This window comes from Thermobia domestica, chromosome 13, assembly GCF_964235325.1.
Source record: "Thermobia domestica chromosome 13, izTheDome1.hap1.1, whole genome shotgun sequence".
Lineage (NCBI taxonomy): Eukaryota > Metazoa > Arthropoda > Insecta > Zygentoma > Lepismatidae > Thermobia > Thermobia domestica.
This window is the reverse complement of record NC_137466.1, coordinates 143268429-143285737: the sequence shown is the minus strand read 5'-3', so window position 1 is coordinate 143285737 and position 17309 is coordinate 143268429.

The following is a 17309-nucleotide window of genomic DNA, read 5'->3' as shown; positions in this document are numbered from 1 at the left end:
ACTCGTGTATGGTTCCAATAAGGTACACTGTACAGCACAATCGTGGTTATGTCCCGTATTATTGTTCTGTACAGAAATTACTTCAATGCCTGGATCTTGATGCGAAGTGCCATCTCTTGTCCTTCCATTACGGCTATCCACGTAGTTCGCTGTATTTCTAGAATTTCGCCATACATTACGTCTATTTTTAAACCTATTTTGACTATATGGTCTAACATATGAATTGCTACGATTAATTAGGTTAGGCGGATTCCCTACATAACCTTGTCTATTTTGCTCATTTTGATTGCTAGAGTATACTCGGCTTAGGTTAGGTTTCATATCATTCACACTTCGGATATCTAAATTCCGAACTGGCACCAAATGATCTGAATTATTCTTATTTTTACCCATTCCTGATTGTGGATTCATGGCATGGTATTGAGTTTCGTAGCATTGGACAAGCATCAATAAATGGCTAAAACTCATACACTGTGTGGAAAATAAGATCTGTTGCAATTTAAATGGAAGCAAATTTCGAATCGATGCTATTATTCTCGATTCCGATTGCAAAGGATTAACGACCTTTAATTCGTTGTAGACATTTACAACAAACTCTACAACAGATTTGTGCAATCGAGGATTGAAGTGTTGATTTCTAAGAGTGGCATCTCTATTTGCCAGCAAAAAGTCATTTTCATAATTTGCGATCAATGCCGCTTTGAATTCCTCATATGTACTAATGTGATCACGTATTGCTTTAAACCATAAGGAACAAGGTGGGAGTAATACATGGGGTATTAATTTCATATATTGTGATCGATCGATACACATTATATTGCATTCGTCTTGGAATTTCTCTAAGAAAGAAGTAGCATTCTCATTACACTTACCACTGAATTTGCTCATAGCTCGAATTTCACTCATTTTAACACTTAATTTTACCTTCTTTATCTCATTCCTTGTTCTTGTTGAGTGATAGTTCCTATCCATGACGTGCTGTGTCGTCGCACCATCTACGTTTCGCTCATCAGTACTCTTCGGACAACTTTCTTCTAGTATAATATCCTCATCAGACCCCGGCGAAGGCGAGTTCATCTCTGGTGAGTGGGGCAACTCAAAGCGATCACTACCCAAGTTATTACGGTAAATGTTGTCTTTAGCCTGTAACGTTCTAATCTCTTCCTGAATAGTAGCTAACAACTGTGTATTTACACGTATGTTATTAGAATTGTTGCTGACCTGGATCTTTTGCTGTTTAATGGAAGATTCTATTACTTCTAAATCTTTTTTTACAGCACTAATTTCTTGGTTTTGGTGATTGTGCTTTTCTTGACAATCATCGGATATCCTTTTTAACTTTTCCTCAAACTGTGAGGATATGTCGTTCACCACCTGGACAATTGTCTGTTTCGTTTCATCTGATTTCTGTTCTATCCGTTCTATCCGTCTACTTAATTCTTCATATTGCTTGTTAGCTTCGTCAAACCTCAGTTCTATCTTCTGTTCCATGGTCTTGTTAGATTCGTTGAACTTCTGTTCCATGGTCTTGTTAGCTTCGTCAAACTTCTGTTCCATTCGTCTACTTAATTCTTCATTTTGTTTGTTAGCTTCGTTGAACTTCTGTTCCATGGTCGTGTTAGATTCGTTGAACTTCTGTTCCATGGTCTGCTTTATCTCGGTAGACATCTGCATCATTTGTCGCTGTAAAGCTAACAAGATTCGATCCTCCGATGGCAATCCTGGTGTTACACTAGTTTCACCTTTGTCACTAGTATTTGATTCCTGCTGCATTGTTTCGTTGTCCATTTTTCTTATGATTACTTTACCACTTCGCAATATGGTTAAGTTCGTATTCATTAACTGTAGTATAAAAGTAAATTCAACCTTACTCTTCTTCGGGAATTGAATTTACAAAGTCCCGGGTGAGGTAAACCAAAATTTTTACAACGACTTATCAAAATGATAGTCGTAAACCTGGTTCGTTTGCTGAGACAAAAATCCGAAGTGGTAGTATTTCTTTGGCATGAAAATATTAGCTTCGATATTTAAATACCATTAATCTCACCTTTTTAATAAAAATGACAACGTCTATAAACGGTGCTAAACTATTTTATTATTTGATATAACTTATAATATCCTTTTCTTAAAACTGTTGAGTACACAAACTCACTGACTAGGTAACCATAAAACATGTCCATAGCAACAACTATCCCATAATAATCACTTACCTATATTAAAAACATTCTTCTTTTGTTAATATGAAATTAGCATTCTACTAAGTATAGTGCACATGTATGAGTACTTTCTGCCCAAGGTACAGGTAAATATTACACAAACCAAAGTATTTTGTTATAGCTATGATTGGAAAAATGACTTTAATAGTAAATATATTTTCACATCTCGAGAAAACAAAAGTGTACATTTCAAATGTCTAGTCTGATTGCTTCCGCCATATGGTGACCGAACATTAAAGGCGGCGTTGTCCTCAAAGAGTACGCATGGACCAGTACCCAAAGAGTTCGCGTGCGTACTTTTTAGAGAAACAACAGTTTCCATGTAGTAAAATTCCTTGAATCTATTTTTTCAAGATGTCTCAGGTCACAAAAATTGTTCAATAATTTTCTGTAAAATTATAAGAATTTATATATTTTGAATCACAAATAAAATGAAAGTACAGTATCCTCCAATGCGCATAAATGCAAAAGATCAATTTTGTAACAATAGTTGTTTTTGTTTTTATTTATTTACAGAAGGGCAATACACCAGGAGGAAACTAGTCAATGTTGAGACATTTTATCTCGGTTTCATGAGGATGATGTTCAGCATCCAAAGAGTTCCAATAAAAGTGCAGTGGCTAAAAATACAAACTGTCGAAGTGACAATGTCAGCAACGAACAGTCAAAATGCAATATACAAGTATCTAATTCTGATTTGTTTTCCCTGGCTAAAGCCAAGCATGAGTTGAAGCGCAATAGACGCGGGAAGAATTTCGAAATGATTACATCATCACCATATAAAGCAACAGGGTAATGTGCAGCATCCAAAAGCAAGGAACCAAGTAAAGAAAGCAAGCTTTGCAAAGGAAGGAATCACTTAAAATTTGATGCTGCTGAACCTTCGACATGTAAAGACTTTCAAGAAGATGTTATCTGCCCAGGATGCTACGAAATGTACGAGGACCTATTACAGAAGATTGGATTAAATGCGGAGGTTGCGAGTGCGAGCAATGGTGGCATGGAGCTTGTTCCTCATCTCCATAGACACTTTCAAGTGCGTACTCTTTAAGGATGCGTTGCGTACTCCTTAAGGACCTGTCGCTTAAGAGTACTATTTTGTATCAATTTAGAAAAAAAGTATATAGCCTATGTTGTGTTTACAATTATATTATTTTTCGTTATATACGAAAGTAAAGATACTACTTAAGAGGTAGGAGTAGTTGTTTTGTGTTTTTATTTTTTTTTAGTTCCCGTAATATGACTTCTAACAGTAAGTGCGTACTCTTATATGAACCTACCCGATATATATCAATGGGTGAAATTTCCGGTCGCCATTGGCGGCTAAAAATTTAGAGCTGGCGACCAGTGTTCAGTACGAATAGTTTCTGCGTAAACTCACAGGGCTGCCCAGTTTCTGTATAGCACAAAAATAATTGCCATTGAGTAAGAGAAAACACAGAATATGAAGTCTTCACAACGGACATGGAATATCTTCGTCAAACCAAAGGCCGTTGCGCGGGGTGGGGGTGGGGGGCGGATCTTTCATAATTTGTACGTGAGAGATACTAGCGACCGTCATTTTTGGATTGACGAGTACGTCTGATTTCGAAATTTTTCCCCCTGATATATATATATATATATATATATATATATATATATATATATATATATATATATATATATATATATATATATATATATATATATATATGCGTGTGTGTGTTGTTGTTGGTGGTGGTTGTTGTCTTTTAACAATAACAATAACACACATACTCTTTACGCTCCTACTACTTGTAAATAAATGAATATAAAAAATCAACTGAACAGAATAACTATAATTATTGAAGATAAAGAGTGGTACCAAGCAAAGGCAGATTTTGATTTAAAAAGGGAGACGTAGATTCATTTTTCGGTGAAAATTCATGTGGTTCGAATCCCTAAAACTACAGGATCTACTATTAAATTATTTACCATTACTAAACCAATACTAACGTTTACGTCTGAGTATTTGAGTTTTCAGCATAGTTTGAACCTACGAAAACGCCCAATATGTAGTGGGTATGTTGTATGTGTACACCCTAAAACCCATGTTGTCAGTACGAGATATTTGGTTCGGATAGTTGGAACGCTCATAGGTGCCAGGAAAATTTTTTTAAAGAATTTGGAAACATTCATGTCTTTCTTGTTCGTTTCCTTCAAGATACTTTGTTCATCGCTGTTCGCTTGGTACGGTACGTTTCAACATTTCAACTCATAGTTTTATAGTTAATAGAAAGTATTATAATTTTGCATATAGTTTTTTTTTTTTAAGTGGAAATCGCTTATCTCACAATGACAGATACCGTTTATTACGAACTCTAAATTATTATTTCATTGTAACATTGTTATTCTCACGAAACCACAATCAGAATCTCGAAAAAGGGAAAGGAAATTGTCAAAGTAGACTATCCTAGCGTGTAATAGCTGTCCTGAAATAGCGGTGTCAGTATAAGTGCCAAATGTGCGATTAGTGTTGTATTTTAAATCAAAGCTACTCATCGGCAAGTGGGCTTTATATTCAAAATACAATAAAATGTCTTCCAGTATTTTTTTCCATTTTGTTGCTTACTCATTTCATACCAAACACTTGACTTAAGAAAATTCTGCTCATGAGTTTGACTTCTTGAGTTTTCCATGCCATACGCAGGAAGTTGAAACATGTGTCAAATTTGTTACAGAGTCTGCAGGAAAAGTGTGTGGGCAAGAAAACAGAGATGGTTACATTAGAGCAACTTCGCTCTCAAAACTCACAATGCCAAAATTTGATTTAAAAAAACTGAATTTAAGACAATGTCCTTGACTAAATCAACATAATTTAGCATATCCTAATTCATAGGATGGTTGAATAGAGTGAGTGGAACTCGAATTACAGCCACGTCGTCGTGGTGAGTTCTCTTCCATTTCAAGGAAAAAAGTTGAGAAATGGGCGAAGAGCTGCAAAATCATTATGAAATAAAATGTATTAAAAATCACATTAACGAATTATTATCAAACATGACTCACACAACTAAAATAAAGTACTTGGACTATATAGAAATGAAAAAAAAAAGTAATCTCTATATTTCTTGGCTAAAGGTAAATTTTGTATTTTTTTTTTTTTTAAATTAATGCCGTTTGCGCGAACTGAAAATCCAAAGTGTGAATTTTTTTCGTTAATTTTCCATTGATTAGCATGATAATACGCAACTTTGGAGCTTTATTATAATTCGATACTCGAAAATTTGATTTTTTCGCTCCACCCTAATCTACATACAAATAATAATGATAATATTTAGATCTGTAACTTGTCAGTTCGGTCGTTTGTCTGTTTGTAGACTACGTAAATGAGTTACCCAGAGACCATATCATTTAACATATCGAAATCAAATTTAAAACCCATAATTAAGTGAGAGAGCCTAGAGTATCATAGTTTCGCAGGAGACTAAACAGAACTATACATTACGTTTAGACAGACCCTCACATCTTCCGATTTTTGCGAAAATAGTTTCAAACTTCTGTGCATCGTTTGTGCACATTTGCAGAGATGGCGTGGGTCAATGAAAAGTTGACCCATGACCAATTGACCCACCACGAACTGTGACCCACTCTGACCCACCACCTATTGTGTCCCACTGTGACTCACCACTCACCAAAAATCATGGTCATCAACTCTGACCCATAATCAACGTCCTCTTTCTCACTGACTAAAGAGTTTACATTTGTAATAAAACAAGCTGTGAAATTATCACTAATCGGAGTTTGAATTTCTGTTACAATATCGATGGATTTGACCTTTACGATATAAAACGATAAAGTGTTTGTCATGGGCTATATACTACGATGAGTTTCAATTTAATTATCATATGTAGAACTATTTCCTTTTTGAATTGCAGATACTTCTCATTGGAAAAAATAGGCTGAAATTTGGAAGTCTCAAATCAAGGTAAAGTAGACCAAAGTGGTGAAAAAAAAAAAAAAAGAAAACCTCTAAAATTCGATTCTGTATGGAAAGCCAAATAATAAATACTATTTCTATTATTACAATTACAAATATCAATACCCAAAATTTCCTGAAGTTCTTTTTTCACTTAGATATATACGTACCTACTCATCTTAGGCAAATAAATAGAAAGAAATGAAAAAGGAAGAAAAATGGAGGCTTTGAAAGTAAAACGTAAACAAATTCACCAGTGTTCAGAAGATGCTGTCTACAATGCACTGAGCAGAGTGGGCCAGTGGACCAGAGTGAGTCATAGTGGGTCAATGGGGCATGGTAGGTCGGTGGGTCACGCTGGGTGATGGGTAGCAGAGGTCCTGTCCTGTTGACCCACGACCTACTGACGTTTATGCACGCAAAAGTGGCGTTTGTGCACAAAATAATTTTAAGGCATTCAAAAATCACTCTTGGGAGGCTGCCTAAACAGTCGACCCCCATCTTCGTCGATTACCTCAAAAAATGGTTTCAGTTGTTAGTGTATCGTTTGTGCTCACAAAATTCTCGTTTGTGGACAAAAGGAAGCGTAGCAATGAACTAGATATGACAATAGCTCACACTTCCTGTTGTGAACAAACCATGCACTAACGATTGAGAACATTTTGGCGTCAATTGGCGAGGATGGGAGCTACCGTTTAGACAGCTTTCAAATTAATACTTGAATACCTTAGAATTGTTATGTGCGCAAACGTCAGTTTTGCGTGCACAAACATTTAAGAGACTATTTTGGTGAAATTCGGAAGAGGTTGGGGGAAGTTGTCTAAAGGGACGTAGCTAACGATTATCTACTTATAAAGAAAGTCCTGATAACATCCATATCGAAAAGCTTAAGCTAAAAACTTCATATTTAGACAGTGGATAGGATTTGTGATGTAAGGGAACCACTAAGGAAGGATTTTTGGAATTTCGACAAGGAAGGGGGTGTAGTAGAAATAGGGATGTCAAATATTATATTAAAATATCCTTATCTCGAAGTCTCTGAGGGTTAGAGTAATGGAATTTGGTACATGGACCTCACATTTAAAATAATTAGACACATATTTCAGCGTTATATATATATATGATTTAGATGAGAAGAAAAGAAAGCGTGGAAAAAGGAGCAGGATTGCAATTATTTGTTTCTCTGTGACTGCGTCTTTTTTGGGCTCTAAGACTTTATGCAACACTGACAAGGAACGGACATGAACCTGTCATCCGAATTAAACCTAGTCCATTTGATAAACATAACAGATATGTTCATTATAGTGGAGTGAAAAAGAGGCCAAAAAAATTTTTTTTTTCGAAATTCGATTTTGGATAGGGGGCAAAAGTAGCATCATATTATAGTACTTTACCATGGACAATTTCAAGTCTCTAAAGTAATTTTTAGCCGGAGCTCAATGGGCCTTAAGTTTGACAGATTATGCAAATAAGTGAAAAGAGGCCAATTAAAAAAAAAATCTAAATTCGAATTTGGATAGGGAGCAAAAGTTGCATCATATCGTAGTACTTTATCATGGAAAATTTCAATTCTCTAAAATATTTTTAGCCGGGGCTCAATGGGCCTTAAGTTTCGTAGATTTTGTAAACAAATTCATGTTTGTTGTATATTTGTGTAATTAACGGGTTACAACTAAAAATCTGCACAAAATGTGCGGATTCATAAATTAAAAGCTATTGACACAGTCATCGCTATTCTTTGGTATGTTGATTGTACACTCTTTGTCTAATTCACACTATGTTTGCTTTCCTTCAGATGCGAAGTAACTGGTAGAAAATGGCGTCAAAAGAAGAAGCCCTCCGTGCACGCATTGTAAATTTCCACGAAAAACATCACGAATTGGGGAAATCATATTGTGTGTAACACTTTGCTGCTGAAGGTGTGCCAAAAAGAACAATTTATGCGATACTTAAGTCCGGAACAATAGAAAGAAAAGCTGATAGTGGTCGAAAGGCAGCAATTATGACGAATAAAAATAAACAAAGACTGAAAAAGATGTTTGACAAGAAAGACAACATTAGTCAGAACGACGCAGCAAAAACATTTAAGTGTTCACAACAATACAAAACTAAAACATTAAAATCAATGGGAATCAAAGCATGGAAAAAGGAAAAAGCTCCATCTTACACAGACACGCAAATAAAAACTGTGAAATCAAATTGTCGTTGGATGGTCAGAAATTGCAAAGGAAAATCGTTTGTTTTGGATGATGAAAGTTACTTTAGCCTTTCTAAACCCCAAATGCCCGGAAATGACATTTATTATTCCTCAGACAAGCAACACACTCCTTCTAATATAAAATATAAAGGCAAGCAGAAATTTGAAAGCAAAGTGATGCTTTATTTAGTTGTATCGGACAAAGGTGTGTCGCAGCCTTATTTCAAGCCTAGTGGGTTAGCAATCAATCAAGATGTGTACGTGAAGCAATGTCTTCAAAAGATCTTAGTTCCCTTTATACGAAAATATCATTCTGACAATAATTTTATTTTCTGGCCTGACAAAGCCAGCTCTCATTATGCGAGAAAGGCTCAGGAGTACCTCATGCCCCAAAACATCCCTTTTGTGCCCAAAACCAAAAATCCAACTAACTTGCCCTAGTGCTGCCCAATCGAAGATTGTTTTTGGACAATTGAGTGACAAGGTGTACAAACATAATTGGAAGGCAAAAACTGTTCAGCAGCTTCAAAGAAAAATACGCAAATGTTTGAAAGAAATTGACCCAACTGGCGTCCAAACAGCCTGTGCGTCTATTCCAACACGTTTGCGGACTGTAGCTGATCACGGACCATTTGCAACGTATCATTAGCATTTTCTTTTCTGCCTATGTATATACTGTAAATAAACGTTAAAACATAGTTTCCATTTGTCGTTTGGTTGCTTTTATCTTATCTCACATTTTGTGCAGATTTTTAGTTGTAACCCGTTATTAGACAACTCTTTGATTGAAGTAGACTGTAATTTGAGGGTGTTAAGATTCGTTGTCGTGACGAGTTGAATTTCTAAAGCTACCGAAGTTCATATTCTATGTTACAGGTTACATCAACCCAGAATTCACCACTAAGAGGTGGCAGCCGTCGAGTTCAATCCCACCCACCCGCCAATATTAGTTTGAATGTTTCATAAATTTCGTTTACGTCTTCCTGCAAAATACTGCTACTTTGTCTCAAGAGTAGGCATCTATTTTCTCGAGTCAATTTTGGAACGAATAAAGAAATCGCTCTCTCGTGCCCACATACTGAAAGAAGTTTCACTAATCTTTTCATCACTTGCGAATGACATTTCAACTCTGGGATATCAACACATGAGTTTACTGAAGAGCGAATTTCTTGCAATTTTTCATCTGTCTCATGAGCCAGTATTGGCGGTTCTGTTATGTTACACTCATTCTAGTTTATCATTTCTGTGTAATTATTAGCCTCGAAGTTTAATACTGACACCTCGAAGGAACGAATTTCAGAAGGTTTATACTACTTTCTGGATTAGAATATTTTATCAGCAACAAGGATTCTTGTAGTTGATCTGTCGACACCAATCATGACAATAAGAACGTGAATGCATTTCTTGAAATTACTTTATTGACTGGAGTCTTGTATGGTTCTTGTATGGTTCTTGCAAACATCGCGAAAGTCAAGAACAGATGTTTAGCTCCGTATTTGACAAGAGGTTTCAGTTTGATGAACCACACTGGTGCATATACTTTTACCACGAACTTTGATAGAGTTTTGAGCTCCTCTGAAGGATTTGGCATTAATATATATAGACGCAAAAGTCTGTAAGCCATTGTTAACCAGCGAATATGCCCAAGTTTCCCAGGTTTCTTAATCTGCTAGGCTTTTATCACAGTCTTCTCTCATGACAAATTGGAGTATTTCACACAAGTACCTCTGATCATAGCTGAGATCACGCACATTTAGGAGTGTAGGAGGTACTGAAGAAATCTTTTCGAAGCCGTACACTGAGTTTGTTTCACATTCACAAATGATCTACCAATAGAACCAGAGAAAGTGTAAGGGTACTTATACCATCGATTTCCTTTAGTAAATGACTAAGTGGTACTTCAATGAAATGCAATAAGCATATGCACCACTGCAAGGGCTTCCCTAAATGGTTTTCGAGCCCTCTAATTACTCCTCCTTTTGACCCAACATTAACATTAGTGCCATCGTAGCCGATAGCTACCACATCTGATGAGTCCACATTATTTTCTTGTAATTCGCGGCAAATGATACTAACGACCTGTTTCTACACGGATACAATAATGTTCTTCCATCTTCATATCTCTGACTTCCGGACATCATGAGCGTTTGGTCTTTCTTCCAATCAAAATAGATAGTACGAGATTTCGCTTTATTAATAGTCTCTTTAGTTCTTACACTTATACCATTTTTCGCAACCTCTCTTTGAATTTTACTTCTGTCAATTATGTTTTGTGACTGCTCTAGACTCACATATTTAAAATCTTCCAAAACCGCAGTAGGAATTGCTGAAATTTTTCTTCCAGTCACGCCGGTTTTCTCCTTCACTTTTGCTAATGTTGGGACGAATTTTCTCATTTGCGTGCATCCAATCTGTGATTGCTCTCTTGTCTTCTTCAAAGGATACTTCCAGCTAAAATGTAATCTACTCCATCTTCAGTGTGTTCCTTATTGCCTTCCTATCTTGTTTCCGAAGATGACAAGTAGTCTGAAGATTCGATAATGTAACTAGTAGAGTACATAGATGTTCATTTTACTCCGACCTCACTCACCCTCACCCTCAAAGTGGCAGTTGGCTCTCGCCTTCGTTCAACCTCGCCCTCGTGCAGGAAACTTGTCCTCGCCCTCCCGCACCCTCGCCCTCGCAGTGAAAGTTGGTCCTCGCCCTCGTTTACCTTCGCCCTCGCGATGGGAGTTGCCCATCGAATCCCTCGCCCTCTCCCTCGTGCTAAAACTTGTCCTCGCCCTCGCGCACCCTCGCCATCGCAAGAATGGCTGTTCATCGCTTTCGCTCGCCCTCGTTCTTGTACTGGAAACTTCTTCTAGCCCTCGCGCACCCTCAGCCGTGCAGTGACAATTGGCCCTCGCCCTCGCAAAGGGAGTTGTCCATCGCGCTCGCTCGCCCTCGCCCCCATGTCAGTGAGGGCGAGGTTATTTGAGGGCTAGGAAGCCCTCGCGAGGGTATCTCTCACGAGGGTCTGATCCTCAATTTTCCAGCGTATTTGCTGAATTATTTCCTTACAATACATACTAAACAAAGAAAACTAAACATACCATCATATAACTTACTCCGCATCACCTAAAATGGAACAAATCAGTGACTACTCCACGCTTAATATTACCATGAATATGTTCAGATTAAATTTGAATAGAGTTTCGTTTACATTTTTTCGGTGCAAAAACTAGTGTTGACCATGAGACAAGACGAGACGAGAAATAAGGTTTATCATCTCGTTTCGTCTCAATTCTCAACACACACACACACAAAATATATATATATATATATATATATATATATATATATATATATATATATATATATATATATATATATACAGGGACGTACGGAAGGGGGGGACACGGGGGTCCGGACCCCCCCCCCGAAATTTCGACTTTTTAAAAATTTAGCCTAATTTTAGGGGCAATTTTAGCAATTTTAATATAAAATAGCTTCATATTTAGTTTGAACCCCCCCGAAATAAATTCCTGGGTACGCTACTGTATATATATATATATATATAGTGGCGGATCCAAGGGGGGGCTACAGAGTCTATAGCCCCCCCCCCCTTGACGCTCAGATATACACTGGATAAAATGGGCTTGAATCCTGCTTTACACTGGATAAAACGGCAAAATAGGTTCCGCCCCTCCCTTGATCATATCCTGGATCCGCCTCTGTACATATATATATATATATATATATATATATAAAATGTGTATGTGTGTCTTTGAGCATATAAACCTTGGATTTGGGTGGGAGAAGAGAAAAAAATACAGATATCGCACTGAGGCTATACCAATCGGGTGTTTATGGACGTATCATATCACTTAATATCAATATCTACAACAGAAGTTGGAAACGTAAAGAAATAAAATACTGCTCAATGAATTTAAGAACATATTGCTTGTTTTGAGAAACTTAATAAACTATTCATTTAATAATTAAGCGCGAGACCGGGAACAAGCGAACGCGAGCCGGAATGAAGTAAAGAAGCGCGAGCCGAATTGAGTCCGAGCGAGCGCGAGCCCAGTTGAAAGAAATGAGCCAGGGTCTGAGTGAACGCGAGCCCAGTTGAGAGAAGTGAGCCCGAGCCCAGTTGAGAGAAGTGAGCCCGAGCCCAGTGCAAAATGGCCATCTATGAATAAAAGTCAGTCCATCAAGTCTTTTTCCATCTGATCTACTGCATTCTGTTGGTTCTCTCACTGATTGTGTTTGTTTATCAGCGCCCTTAAGATTATGTCACTTACTGCTGAATGACGTGAGTGACTGTCTGTCTACCAGTAGTCTTTAAACATGACAGTGTAGACACTGTTTATCTAAAAAGTCTCTAGCACAGGCAGAGCATGAGGCATACTCGCTTCTAAACGTAGCGCTATTTCTATCCGGAAACTTTCATGAGAAACATGCAAATACAGAGTATTCATTTGCATTATTATTTTTAATAATTATGTAGAAGTACACAAGAGAAATTGAGGAGTTTGATGTAATAAGGGCATAAGCGAGTTTACGCCTTTTTTCCATCAAACGCATTTGTGGCTTATGCCATGCTTGTTTAGTCTCCTGGTAATATTTCAATTCAATATCGGAATAAAATGCTGCACATTACATTGTTTTATGTAATTAAAAAACACTATTTAAATTTTCAACATCGTTTTTCTCCAACTCATGTTTCAGACTTACGCCCTTATTGTATCAAACTCCTCAATTGTCTACTGCAATCAAATGAAAGGAAAAATATGACCAATCTATAATCTTGCTATGACATCAACTTCTCATCTAGGGGACATGGCAGATGTTTTTTAAATATTATATTCCTCCAAAAATATTCAAACAGCAAATTCAAAATAGTTGTTGTTAAGGAAGGTTGTCCTTCCCCCTCGCGTGCCCTCATTCTCGCGAAGGAAATTATTCCTCGCCCTCGCGCACCCTCACCAGCGCAATGGAAGTTGACCCTCGCCCTCGCAGTGACAGTTGGTCCTAGCCCTCGTTCACCCTCTCCCTCACGAAGGAAGTTGTCCATCGCTCTCGCTCGCCCTCGTGCTGGTAATTTCTCCTCGCCCTCGCTGTCGAAGCTTGTCCTCGGCCTCGCGTCATTGAGGGCGAGCGAATTTGAGGGTGAGGATGCCCTCGAGAGGGCCACCCTCGCGAGAATGAACATCTCTGGTAGAGTATAATCCTCTTTGGTTGAAAGCTTCACCGTAAAATCGCTTTTTGGCTTTCCTTTCTTCTCTTTTCTTGAATTTCTTTGTCCAAGTAATATCAATAATACCGAATATCATTTTTTTTACTCACCACCCAGCGACACAACTAGACTGTAGTTGTCGCCCGGGACAAGAACTCGCTTTAGTGCCCACCGACTAACCAAACCAAAACGCTCTCCAACTAAACCTGTTATTGGCATCAGACAGTAGTTTTCCTATTCCATTCATTGTTCAAGTGGTAAAGCTTGATTTCAAAATTACAGTACATATTTTAATTTTTTGTACAAGATAAAACACTGAACTACTTTCTAACTGATTGTCACATAATCTGAGAGTAGCATGCTTGATACATTCTTACAGTCTTAAAAAAATAACTGCAAATCGTAATGTTTTTTTTTAATTATATGGGGATGTGCATATGTGTAGAATTAATCAACAGTCTTTTGGTTTAGAATAGAATATTTAATTATGACAAACAATCAAGCTGTTGTCTCGAGTATACTCGGACATTTTACAAATCTCATGCATTTATGAATGTATGCATGCATTTAAAAAAATGAAATGAAATCTTTGAGTTTTACGTCCCACGGTTATGCCGGTTAGGCTAAAGGAGACGGTGATGATGAGTGAAATGAAGAAAGTGGGAGGAAACGGGAGAACCCCGAGAAAACTCACGCACGGTGTTTGTCTACCACAAAGTTCACTTGGCGGGGGCTGGGATCGAACCCGGGACCCCAAGCACCAGAAGTGAACGCTCTACCACTGAGCCACCGCGGCCCCAACTGCATGCATTTAAGTTTGACGTCCTACAGTTATGCCGGTTAGGCTAAAGGAGACGGTGGAGATGAGAAATGAATGAAATGGTAAAATGAAGAAAGTGGGAGGAAACGAAAGAACCCCGAGAAAACCCACGAGCACGGTGTTCGTCCACCACACGGCGCAAGCTGAGATCGAACCAGGGACCCCAAGCACAGAAGGTGAACGCTCTAGCACTGAGCCACCGCGCCCCCTTTTACAAATCTCTTAAATCGATGTAAGTTAAATGAAAACACAAAAAGCTGGAACTAAAAGTTAACCTTGCGGGCTCTTTTGGATGCAGAGGTTTTTATAATGTCGTCAAAACATAGTTTTGAAGCCAACTTATGCTCTATGGATATGATCTTAAGGTTGGTGAGTTGTTGTTGTCCTCTTAAGTTTCTAAGGTATTTTATTTATGATCTTTAGTTTGCTAAAACTCCTTTTCTTGCCTTATAGTGAAAATAATTATTTGCCCAGTTTTGCACCCCCCGAATTCGGCGCCCAGGGCACAAGCCCCGTTCTTCCCCTTAGTTACGTCACTGTCACCACCAACCGAACAATTATGCTATTAACAATACTGCCAAAAGTTCATTGTAGGATATCAGAAGCCTTATTAAATAGCAAAAAGCTTCTTTATGACAAACTCGCAAAATGCTTAGAGTTGATCACTTTTCGTCTTAATATTCCCAAGTTTCAGGATCATTGCGCCCCGGCTAAAAATAATTTTAGAGAATTAAAAATTCATGTTGTTAGCTATTGACAAAGGATGCATCTTTTGCTTTCTATTCACAATACAAATTACAGGCTACTTTCAGCGAAGATTTGCTAAATAGTTACATAGTAAACGGAAATTGATTTGCAAAATTTCAAATTTAAGGGCCCTTGCTCCCCGGCTAAAAATTATTGTAGAGAATTGAAATTTTCTGTGGTAAAGTACTACGTTGTGATGCAACTTTTGCCCCCTATCCAAATTCGAATTTCGAAAAAAAAAAAAAAAAAAAAACAGCTTCACCCTAATGTTCATGCACAAAAAATTAGATACTATGGACAACGGAGGGAAAAACTTGCGTACGGATATAAGGGATGTGAGTGAAGAGCTTGTGTACCAATACACGCTTTTCCCTCATATTTATTCTGTCTATCAATGCAAAACTTGGTACACACATTTCTTATCTCATATCGTATTTTGTGAGATACATTTGGATTGTGTGCTTTTACCCGGTGCCACTTCAGAGGGGGTCCAAAGTTGATGAGAGGGATTTCTGGAGGAGAATTTTCCCGACATTCTCCCAATTTCCCCTGTTGAAGTACGTTATGGGCCACAATACATAGCACATCTGCAAAGCTTGTTTTATGCTGAAGTGAATGAACTATAAACCATGACCTTCAAATGAACAATGTTGATACAATAGCTATTTCACTGCGAGTCTAACAGGGTTAATGGGCCCCAGGGACTTACTCCATTGTGTATGGTATCTAATTTTTTATGCATGAACATGTTTATCGAATGGACTAGGTTTGATTTAGATGCCCGGATGACACATTCATGTCCGTTCCTTGTGAGTTTCTGAAGGACAAGAATTGCCTAATAACGTGGACTCCAAACCACGAATGGGGCTTTGAATGCGGTGCAGTTCGCGGGTTCGGTGCAAGCAACATGCAGGATCAACCTATACAGTATCGTTTCTCAAATCGTAATCTACATGGTCCTCTTAGATTGAACATTAAGGGGGTGGTGGAGAATCAAGGGAATTGCGTATCACACAGTATGTTTGAGACTCTCAAACAGGTAGAGACAATACAAATAATACAATTTACACAATTTAATAAAATAAAGGTAACATAAATTACAACAGTTTATACAGTATAGATATGTGTTTATAAAATAATATTGTTAGCTCCCATTATATATACATATAAAACAATCGAATATCTATTGTTCTATTAACACTAATATAAAATTACGGCAACTTTATTAACTTATTTTCAAATATAAGTATAGTAGTATAGCTCTGGAAATATTTAAAAATAATTTCCATTGAAAGGTAACAAAAATAGGGTGGTTCGTATAACATCATGGCTAACAAAAGTGATCCCCACTTGAAAAAAGAATTGAGAAATGCTTCCCGCTTTCCAACACACTATCTTGCTTTGACGAGAACTGGATTGCAGGACCTCGCCACATGATCGAAATAATGTTTAGATAAATAAAAACAAGAACATTAATACAATGGTTATAACTTTATCTCCATAGTTGGTCAGCAACGAACATGAGTTTTCGCTGAATGTGCCGACTATCGGTGTTTCAACGTGACTAAATTTGACTTAAAAAGTTGCTTAAACTTTTATTTCAAAATTATCTAGGTAATTTATCAGACAATTTAAAATGTTATGTATAGTACAGTCATACGCGTACCCAGACTTTTTTAAAAATTAGGAGCAGAGTGCGAATTAGGCGATTTTTCCATGGAGGATAAAGTAAAAAATAACCCCGTTTAAGCCAACTTGCTATAATCGTGCCAATCCTGCTGACAATAATAACACTAGTTAACAAATTTAAACTTTTTGTTTGTTACATGAGAAAAATCACCTGATCTTAAAGGAACTTTTTGCGCTGAATTCGAATATGCACTCGGTTTCTCTCCATCACGTACAGTTTTCCCGTAACAGAGGGATTTTCGGGAAATTCCCTCAAAAATTTCCCTTTTTCAGATATTTTATTCCCCTAGCTCCTGTCCCCTTACATATAGTAACATAGAAATTATACCTAAGTATACCTTGATTTATATTTAACAAACCCTAAAAGTTTCGTAAAAATCGCTTTGTTCTTTCTAGAGAAATAAATATATTTGTATGTATACTGTGTGCACTGTTTATTGCACCTGACAGTAATGCTTTCAGATCTCCTGAGTTGGGGTAAAAAC